Genomic DNA, 10,974 nt, shown 5'->3' on the forward strand with positions numbered 1-10,974 from the left:
CCCCTCACCTTCTGCTGATTGCCCTCTCTCTAGAGGACTCTGCACACATCAGGTCCAAAGATTTTGATCTTAACCTTGATCACAGTAAAGGATGCCAGTGCCACATAGCCTCTGGTTCTTTGTGTGCTAAGTGGGAAGATGAAAACAAACGCACAGCTTCTGGAGAGGGAATGGCTGGGCTGTGTGATTTCTCTGCTGATGCTCCCCTTTCCAGTGCACAGCAGACATCACTAGTTGATCTTGGCTCTTATTCTCAGCAAGCCTTGATGCTAGCTCAGAATGACATAGGTCCTCAACATGAGACCTAGCTGGCCTTCCCTGTCTTTCCATGCCCTAGATCAACAAATTAAAGCATACCACTGAAAGTCCTGACTCCTGTGCTGAATGAAATGCTTCTGCTTCCCAGAAACACAAGACATGAACTCAGCTGATGGCCCTTTGCATGTGGGCATAGGAAATGGGGGTTGTATAAAACACAACTGCATCTACCAAGGAAGCATTTAAGGGTCTTATGTATACCAGATATTGGTGCCTGGTGTAGGAGATAAGTGATGAATGCCCACAAGCCCCACCCCCTGGGATGCCACAGACTAGGAGAGAAAAGGAAGTCACAGATGGAAGACAGAGTAGCCAAATGAGAAGGGCAGAGAGAAATGGCCAAGAGTGTGACTGCTGTCAGTCCACCTCCACTCAAACCCCGCCTCTGACATTGGCTCATTGGAATTTTTAATTGGCTAAACCTTTCTATTCTTCAATATTTCTCATCTACAATGTGATACCAATCCCATGTATCAGCTGTTTAGAACCATGAAGACTAAATGACTTTAGCATAACACCAATCAATTAGAGCATGATAAACTACTATTGTATAGTATAGTGCATTTATTCATGGAGAGATCTGGATTAGTTACGTTTCTCTGTAACTAATGTAACACATTGCCACATAGTGCCTTACAACAATACACATATATTATTTCACAGTTTCTATGGATCACACATCCAGGGATAACTTAACTGAATCCTGGGCTTCCCAATCTATCCTAGGTTTCATTCAAAGGATCAGTCAGAGCTGTGGTTTCATCTGAAGGTTCAACCAGGAAAGGGTCTGCTTCCAAGTTCATGGGATTGATGGAAGAAGTCGGTTTCTTGAAGGTTGGGCAGACTGTCTCAGTTGCTTGCTGGCTGTTGACTAGAGGCTATTCTTTCCTTGTTGTGTGGGCTTCCAGCTTGCTTCATCAAAGTGTGCATCACAGAGAATCTTCTAGCCATAGAGGAGTCACAGTCATCTGTACTCTACCCACAGAAGTGATACCCCACCAATGTTGTCACATTTTGTTGGTTAGAACCAAGTCACAGTTCTCGTCATGTTCAAAAGTAACAACTTACTCAAGGATGAGGTGGAGGTAATTAAGGGCCATCTTAGGGTCTGCCTGCCATTAGCATGCTTTAAATTTAGTGTGGTATGAAGTCATCAGCAAATGCCTGTCTCAGGTATGCTTGGAGGTGAGCATTAATCAGGAAAGGATATAAAAGGAGCCTCCCTTTGGGAGTGACCACACACATGCAGATTGGATATATAGGAATTTGTCAAGAAGTTCGACATCAAAGGGACATTCCAGGAGGAGGAGCACTGTGTCCAAAAGCAGGCAGCAATGACACTGGGTGTTCTGTCCCTGGTTCTACTATAGTCTAGTGAGGTGGGCAAGGAAGGGCCTTCCCTTCACTGCAGCATCCCCTGCCTTCCTCTCTAGATCCACACTCCACCCTCTCCCCTGGTCTGTCTCTGGGAGGCTCAGAAAGAGCAGCTACATCAACGTGCCTCCTTTTTCCTCTCATTCCAGCCAAGTTGAGACAACGGAGAACATCTCAGAAGATGGGAAGGCAGGAAAAGAGAGAGGTTGGAGTCTTCTTGTCCTCTGGATACTTCCTGTGAGTCTGCCTTGACCTGGTCGCGTCCTTGGACCAAGAGATAGCAGGTCCTCTCACCATAGCTGCATCTCCAGACTGCAGGGCCCAAGCACTTGGGCCATCCTCCACTGCACTCCCTGGCCACAGCAGAGAGCTGGCCTGGAAGAGGGGCAACCGGGACAGAATCCAGCGCCCCGACCGGGACTAGAACCCGGTGTGCCGGCGCTGCAAGGTGGAGGATTAGCCTAGTGAGCCGCGGCGCCGGCCCCTTAATGTTTTTATTTGTTAAAAATTAATTTCATAAGATAAATGTGCCACCCTCCCTAATCATTCATTCCCCAGGTATTTTTTGAGCAGCTACTATTTAGCAGGCATCGTTCTAGGTATGTTTGGTTCAAAAGAAGTTTTAGAACAGAGCACATAAAACTGATCTGAATAAACAAATGTCTTATTTAGACATTTAGAAGGTGATAATGGTATAAAGGAAAAAGTGTGAGTAGGGTCCCATTTCAAATGCAGGGGCCAGCAAAGTCAGCAGAGTTGAAGTGGAGAGAACAAGAAGAATAGCGATAAGAGAGACAATATGGAGAACTGAGTTCGGTCACTGGGACAGTGGAAACCACTGGGAGCTACTGCAAGGACAACAGGAGCCAATATTGAGTGTTGGGGAGTAGCATTGCTATGAGGAGGGGCAGCCACAGTGAGGAGGGGGAGCCAGTGTGAGGAGGAGGATTTGTGGGGAGGGGGCATCATTGTGAGGAGAGGAAGGACTGAAGCAGTTGCTGGGAGACCTCAGGAGCCACTTCGGGTTTGGACAAAGGAGCGTGTTCCATCACAAGAGGAAACGTTGCCTCTGATTGAAAAGAGTCCGGATGGTTGAGGGGAAATCAGGAAGGTTGTTCAGGAGAGAGTGTGGCGAGAGTTACGATGGCCAGAACATGCCGGGGTTTGTGCCACAGGGAGTGACTGAGACAGCAGCAATGGATTCAGGTCGAGATTATCCATAGACTCCAAAATGGGTGAATTTCTGTTGAGAATCAGGGTGTTTACAAAACCTTCAGGTACTTCTTTACAAAATATTCATTAATTACAAAAAAAGGAAGCTTGTCTGACACTACATTAACCTCTGATCAGTTAACATTATCTGTAATGCAGCAGATCAGCACTGTGTGCCTCAATGATATCGTGCACCAAGGACACCATGACACCGCAGTTGTACCCATGCCCATAATAGAAAACCCGAACATGACAAGACAAGAGACAAACCCAAATTCAAGGACATTTTATGAAATATTTGACCTATACTCAAACTGAAAGGAAAAAACTCTGCGAATCTGAGGCAGGCATTTGTACAGCACTGAAGATGACACTTGCAGGTCTGGCTTTGTGGCACAGCAAATCCAGTCCCTGCTCTTAGCACCAGCATACGGCATCAGAGAACTGTCTCAGGTCCAGGCTGTTCCACTTCTGATCCAGCTTCCTGCTAATGTGCTCGGGGAAGACGCCAAAGACAGCCCAAGTGCTTGGACCCTGCACCCACATGGGAGGCCTGGATGGAGTTCCTGGCTCCTGGCTTTGGCGGGGAGCAGCCCCAGCCCAGCTGTAGTGGTCATTTAGGGAGAGAACCAGCATATGAAAGATTCTCTTTCTCTCTTCCTCTCTCTCTCTCTCTCTCTCTCTCACACACACACACACACACACACACACTGTAACTCTTTCAAATAAAGAAATGCCATTTAAAAAAAAAAAAAAATTAGACTGTGAGCCTTACTGTTTGCCGTGTAAATTATCATTGGGTCAGCTGTCAAACTCCAAGTTAGAAACTCTATTGTGCCCATGTTAATTCCTAATTTTGATCGTTGTGCTGGGTTAGATACAAGGATATCTTTGTTTCTAGGAAATGGCTCCCCGTATCTAAGAATAAACAGAAAAAAAATTAGCTATGGCTGCAAATTACTCCAAATGATTTGAAATAAATGCTAAAACCGTAGAAGAGTACGTCAAAAGTTTCATGGAAAAGTGCAATTAAAAGACAAAGTTCTTTTGGTGGCAAAAAGTTCAAATCTATGCATAGCTTTTTATGTGTTTTCTGTGAGATGTTAAGACTCCTTAAATACAGATAGAGGGAGGATTACGTAAACGTGGGAAAATGGTCACTTTTGGGGAAACTGGGTGAAAGTATACAGGAAGTCCTCCTATTATCCCTGTGACTTTTCTGGAAGCCTAAGATTATTTCACAATTTTTAAAAAGCATTTTGATATATAACGACTGTTTCCAGAAATTTGGGGGATTTCCAGAGTTCTTGTATATCTAATCAATTGCAGCTTATGATTCAAATGCCAATAAATGTTATATTAAAGACATATTTATATGTGTAAAATAAAAAACCAAAGAGGGAGGTCTCTGACCTAATAAACATTTTCCTGAGAATTTCTAAATGTTCCATTCATATTAAATTTATTAGCAAGAGGGACATTTGCCCCCTTGCTTTGTCTTTTGACAGATAAACAATTTCTCCCTCTCTCTCTCTCTTCTTTTTTCTTTTCTTTTTTTTTTTTCATGTACAACTGAATCCAATAAGTTCTATGCATGGAAGTCTCTGACATCTCATTGGGTTCCTTATGCTCTGAGAACCAGTTTGAAAAGCTCTCCACCAGGGAATGCAGGAGGAACACGATTCAAGAAAGGGATACTCCTACCCTCTGTTAGCTTCTTTTTTTAATGACTTATTTATTTATTTGAAAGTCATAGTTACACAAAGAGAGAAGGAGAGTAAGAGAGAGAGAGAGAGAGAGAGAGAGAGAGGTATCTTCCATCTGCTGGTTTACTCCCCAAATGGCCGCAACGGCCGGAGCTGCACCGATCCAAAGCCAGGAGCTAGGAGCTTCCTCCCAATCTCCCATGCGGGTGCAGGGGCCCAAGAACTTGGGCCATCTTCCACTGTTTTCCCAGGCCATAGCAGAGAGCTGGGTCAGAAGTGGAGCAGCCAGGACTCGAACCGGTGCCCACATGGGATGCCAGCACTACAGACGGTGGCTTTACCAGCTACACCACAGTGCCAGCTCCCTCCATAACCTTCTAAGGCTACCTGCCTTTCCTATATCAATTTTGCTTGAATCACTTATTGACCACAACATATAGAAATATTGCAAATCAGGTATTTCACCTGCACAGCAACCACTAAATCATTCTATACCATTTTGGGTGCCCCCCTTAAAGTAAGAGAAATTGTGTGTTGTAGCAAACCAGGCCTGCCCGGCAGCAGATAGGTGCTCCTTGTCACTCCAGTCCATGGGAGAACCTACCAGATGGACACTACAGCAGGAAGACCAGAGGCTCAGGGAACCAAGCAAGGAGGGACATCTAGGAAAGCCATGGACATGGGCCATTCCTTCATTCCTAGATACCTAGGGCAGACCTACTATGCGCCCACACCTCACTCCATACAATGGGTCTTTCCACAGGACTTTCTGGAACCCAAGTTCATCTCCAGCTTGGCCCCTGAGTGTCCTTTGTGCCAAGGGTCCTTTCTCAGAGCAGGGGAACCTGTAGTGCCTTTCCAGGGTGATGCTTTCAGAGGTTACAGAACACACAAGGTGACAAAGAAAGCAATTCAGCGAAAATAGTCCTCAAAATATTTTTCAAATTTTGGGACACAAGAGGGTACTTCCTGAAGTCCATGGAAAATGCAGTCCAACAGTTGTTTATTTTGGGTATGCATATTTGGCCTAGCAGTAAAGACAGAAATTAACATGCCTGTGTCCCACATCTCAGAGCCTAGAGATCTCAGTTCCAGCCCCGGGCTCCATAGCTTCCCACTAATACAGACGCTGGGAGACAGCGGAGGTGCCTCAAAGCACTGGGGTCCCACCAGGCGCATGGGAGACCTGGAGTAACTTCCTGGTTCCCAGGTTGCAGCTTCGGCTCTCAGGCTAGCCCTGGATTTGTGGATATTTCAGGAATAAACCAGCACATACAAGATCTCTCTCTCTCTCTCTCTCTCTCTCTCTCTCTCCCCTCAAATAAATGTTCAAAATTAAAAATTATGCTTACTTTGGTGCAGAAAATCTGAAATCCTTGCATGTTTATTTCCCAACACACATTTTTCCATGATCTTTATTTTTTTAAAGTACAATCTCCTTTTTTTTTTATTTATTTATCTGAAAAGCATAGTTACAGAGAGGCAGAGAGAGAGAGAGAGAGGGAGAGAGAGAGAGAGGTCCTCCATCCACTGGTTCACTCCCTAAATGGCTGCAACGGGTCTCCCATGTGGGTGCAGGGGGCCAAGCACTTGGGCCTTCTCCCACTGCTTTCCCAGGCCATAACGGAGAGCTGGATGGGAAGTGGAGCAGCTGGGACTCGAACCAGTGCCCATATTGGATGCTGGTGTTTTAGGCCAGGGCTTTAACCCTCTGTACCACAGCGTCGGCCCCCATGATCTTTATTTAATCGAAGATTTAATTGCTTATCTGAAGGGGAGAGAGAGAGAGAGAGAGAGAACCTTTCATGTGCTGTTTCACTTGCCAAATGGCTATAATGGTCAGGGCTAGGCCAAGTTGAAGCCAGGAGTCAGCAGCTCCATCAGGGCCTCCCACATGAGTGACACTTGGACCATCTGCTGCTGCTTTCCCAGGTACATTAGCAGAGAGCTGGACTGGAAGAAGAGCAGCCAGGACTCAGGAACTGGTGCTCCAATATGTGGTGCTGGCATTGCAGGTGGCAACGTAGCTCACTGAGCCACAACACTGGCCTATCCACCAACTTTTGGAAGACCTCCATATGTATGGATTTCAAAAACTTATCGCGCTAAAATAAATGCTTTTACTTTCGTTTTCCATGAATCTTTGAAGTACCCCTTTTAGAGTAGTCACGATTATTTTAAAACAGACTGAAATACAAAAGCCTGGCAGTGGATCGAACACCATCTGAGACTTTGAAGCAGTGAGGAAGGGAAAGGGTGATGCAAGTATCTATGGTGACGGTCACATGATATGAACATGTCTGTTATTTTTACAGGTGAACAAAAGCATGGGCTTTGCTAATACTCATGTGGGTGCTATCTGCATTCATAGCGGAGCCACAAGCTTCTTTCCAAGGTAAGTAAAAGAAGATGTGTAGGTTTTTCTCTCTACCCAAGCTCATGGAGCTCCTGCCCTAGCCAGGAGGTCTCCATGGCAACAGTATCCTGCAGGGAGAGCAGTTAGATGGGGTTTATAAGGAGACATTCCCATGTAAAGTTTTTAAGAAGGGAGTGAGCACGGGAGGCTAGGAGGAGGCCCCTACCATTTCTGGGTCATGGTGTCCAGTTCCTGTTTTGCTTCCTCCCCGTGAGAGAAGGCGGAGCACCGCACACTGTGACTCTCCCTGCTGTCCTGGGAGAGTAGACACCACTGTGGGATCCATGAAGGCAGAAGGATACTTTGGGGGGTTTTCGCAGAGGGTAGAAATCTGGTAATTGACTCACATTCAGCCCATACTCAAAAAGCAACCGAGACGGAGTCTTTAAGAACCTGGAATTTGTACATGTACACATGACTAAAGGAAATAGCATTTTTTAAAGACATATTTATTTATTTGAAAGAGTTACACAGAGAGAGGAAAGGCAGAGAGAGAGAGAGGTCTTCCATCTGATGGTTCACTCCCCAGATGGCTGCAATGGCCAGAGCTATGCCCATCTGAAGCCATGAGCTTCTTCTGGGTCTCCCACGTGGGTGCAGGGGCCCAAGGACCTGGGCCATCCTCCACTGCTTTCCCAGGCCATGGCAGAGAGCTGGACAGGAAGTGGAGCAGTCGGGTCTTGAACCGGAGCCCATATGGGATGCCGGTGCTTCAGGCCAGGGTGTCAACCCACTGCACCACAGCGCTGGCCCCAAGAAATAGCATTTTTCAAAGATGTTCCCAGGTTCCTGCCTGTATCTCTCCAATGCACCAAACTTGACAATGAATCCGGTGTTTTTGGTGTCCTGTCCTTCTCTTCAGATGAGCTTTGTTATAAACCTGGCACTACACAGCCTGCCTGGGTTCCGGTGACATGCTCCGATCTGGATTGAATCATCCAATTACTTTTATTGCATTATTCCTTGGGTCCTCTCACAAGGAGGAGTGAAGCTGGAGGCACGCTGTGTATGCCAGGTCAGACTGGAATAAAAGAACACATCATTCCCCTTTAGGTTATTTCTGAATTCTTCCCTCTCGCAAAGAGCAAAAGCAATGCTGTGCGTGCAGAGATCCTGGGCAAAATCTCCACGGGACTCTGCTCCTTCTGGGCAAGCTCAGACCTCCAAGCCAAACATCCAGCAGTGTGGACGTGGGAAAGGGAGCTCAGGCCGCTGCCCCTAGCCCATCTGGGCTGCCATCACCAGCTATCAGAGACTGGGTGTCTTGCACAAACATGTATTTCTCATAGTACAGGAGGCTGAATTGTCAGCCGCCACCTACCTGCTATGCCCTCACATGGCAGAGAAACACCAGGCTCTGATCTGTCATGGGGGCTTCCCCTTCACAACCCTGTCTACACCTAATCACCCCCTAAAGGGCCCACCTCCAAATGCCATCCCCTCAGGGAGTAGGACCCCAACCTATAGAGCTGAGGGTGTCTCATTCCGTTCATGGGAGCAGCATATTGTCAAAGATCTCCAAAGAAAACCTACTAACGACACAGTCTTCATTAACACGCATGGATGGTTCCTCATGGGCAGCAACCTGCTTGCAATGAGGAACGTCTAGAGAACTGGAAGAGAAAGCGTCACGTCTGGGTGTGTCTGCGAGGGTGTGTGAGTCCCTGGACTGCGCGAGGAAGACCCGCCCTCACTGTGGGCGGGCACCATCCAATCAGCCAGGGCTCCGGATACAACCAAAAGGCAGAGGGAAGACAAATTCAGCATCTCCTGGACCTGGAACACTCTGCTCCCAACTTTGGACCTCCAAATTCCAAGTTCTCCTGCCGTTGGACACTGGGATTTGTACCAGTGGCTCCTTGTTCTGCTCCTATTCAGTAGACTAAATATCTATCTTTGTGTCCTTAAAACATAGATGCTTGGGAACAAGTAAATAATTGCATTCTCCTGTTGCACTTAGAAATAAGAAATTGTTACTTGTCCAGAGGAAAAAGTAGGCATGCATTTTGTAGCACTTGCATAGTTGCCTTGCTCGTTCCACATGGTGGCGAGGGTTGGTGCTCCCCCTTCCTGGGTGAAGAAATGGCGGCACAGGTGATGAATGACTGGCAAGGCCTAACATCTAACTGGTGCATTTGGGTTGGGCCACAGTCATCTTGACTCCTGGCTCATCATTCCCCCACTGCTCCAGACCATAAGGAAACCACATGTGACTACACCAGCCCTTTTATCAACTGCAACTGAGAATCCAGGCTACCAATGGCACAGTCACTGCAAACCCCTCAGCCAACGCCCCGTCCAACCACAGTCTGGGAACAGACTCCAGACTCCCATGGAAGGCCTTGGCCTTCTCTGGGTTCTCACCAAAGGATTCTGTGAAGTCCAGCCACATTTCAGTCTGAAGAAACCAAGATTAAAAATGTTGTCATGCCAAAAGTTTATTCTTACCATGGGAAGGGATGATGTATTTCTGTCTTTCTCCCACTATATTCCTTATCCGTGTGGTTGCACAATAAATCTAAGTTAAATGTCAGTTAAACTGGGGTCAGTGCTGTGACATAGTAGGCTAAGCCTCTGCCTGCAGTACCAGCATCCCATATGGACACCAGTTCAAGTCTTGGCTGCTCCAGTTCTGATCCTGCTCTCTGCTATGGCCTGGGAGAATAGTAGAAGATGGCCCAAGTCCTTGGGTCCCTGCACCCACATGGGAGACCTGGAAGAAGCTCCTGGCTCCTGGCTTCAGATTGGCCCAGGTCTGGCCATTGTGGCCATCTGGGGAGTGAACCAACAGATGAAAGATCTCTCTCTCTCTCTCTCTCTCTCCCTCCCTCCCTCCCTTCCCCCCTCTCACCTTCTCTCTCTGTGTAATTCTGACTTTCAAATAAATACATAAACCTTAAAGAAAAAAAAAAGAAAAAAAAATCCACCACCCTCCCATCATGAGCACCTGTACTTGATGCTGGGAGGGAAAAAAAAAAAAAAAAAAAAAAACCTTCTGCCCTAAGCATTGATTAGGAGCTGGACTCTGTGCTGCAAATGCTATCAATGTCCTCAATTGATTCCCACCCTGACCTCGTGTGGTTTTTTGCATCCCCTTCACAGATAGGAAGTTAGGATTTTGGGAGCAAAAGGGGCTTGAAGAGGGATCTGGGCAATAATTAGGCCTCTGCTTTCTATCAGAGAGGACTGGCTGTCCCAGCAGAAACCCAGGAGCTAGCACTGACTTGACTCTGGGAAACAGACATTGTCCGCTTGATTTCTGCAATCAGGAAGGCACCCAGCAGCAGTGGCCATGCTTAGAGCTATTTCCCAACCACACACCCACCAGGGCCTTAAGATCACGTCTCATAGTGCTTCCCGCAAGCCCCACCCAGGAGTGCCCTGGAGGCAGAGGACAAGCCAGCTCCTCGGTGCCCTCTTTAGCTAAGCAGAAAGGGAACCCACACCACCCCAGCAGGAAGCAAGCAGGAGCTCAGACCGTATTTCTTCCCCTTGTAGTGGCCTGCACTTAGCAATCATGCCATAAAGCTGAAAAAGACAAGTAAAGAGCCTAATATTGCGTGAATATGGGTGACAGGAAGAGATGTTAAAAATAGTAGATGCCCAAAAACAGTCAATAATAATAAATCATACAGATATACTCAATTATAGAGAGCAAAGTGTTTGGAATACTTTGATTTCAGAGATGGCCAAGAGACCCTTCTGTGCTCATGGAAATGTCTATACTGCCCAGTCTATACTGCCCAAGAGAGTAGCCACCAGCCATGTGGCCGTAGGAAAAATTGGCAACGCATGCAAGATCCTAAAAAAGTAAACTTTTCCCAAATGAATTCATGAAGAAAGCAGAAGTAGGGGAAGAAAAAGAAATCCCAGGTTTTGAACTGTATTTAAGGATAAAGTCTTACGTAGAACTAGTCCAGTGGCTTGTGGCTGCTGCCTGGGAGAGCA

The sequence above is a fragment of the Oryctolagus cuniculus genome, chromosome 11 (assembly GCF_964237555.1).
Source record: "Oryctolagus cuniculus chromosome 11, mOryCun1.1, whole genome shotgun sequence".
Lineage (NCBI taxonomy): Eukaryota > Metazoa > Chordata > Mammalia > Lagomorpha > Leporidae > Oryctolagus > Oryctolagus cuniculus.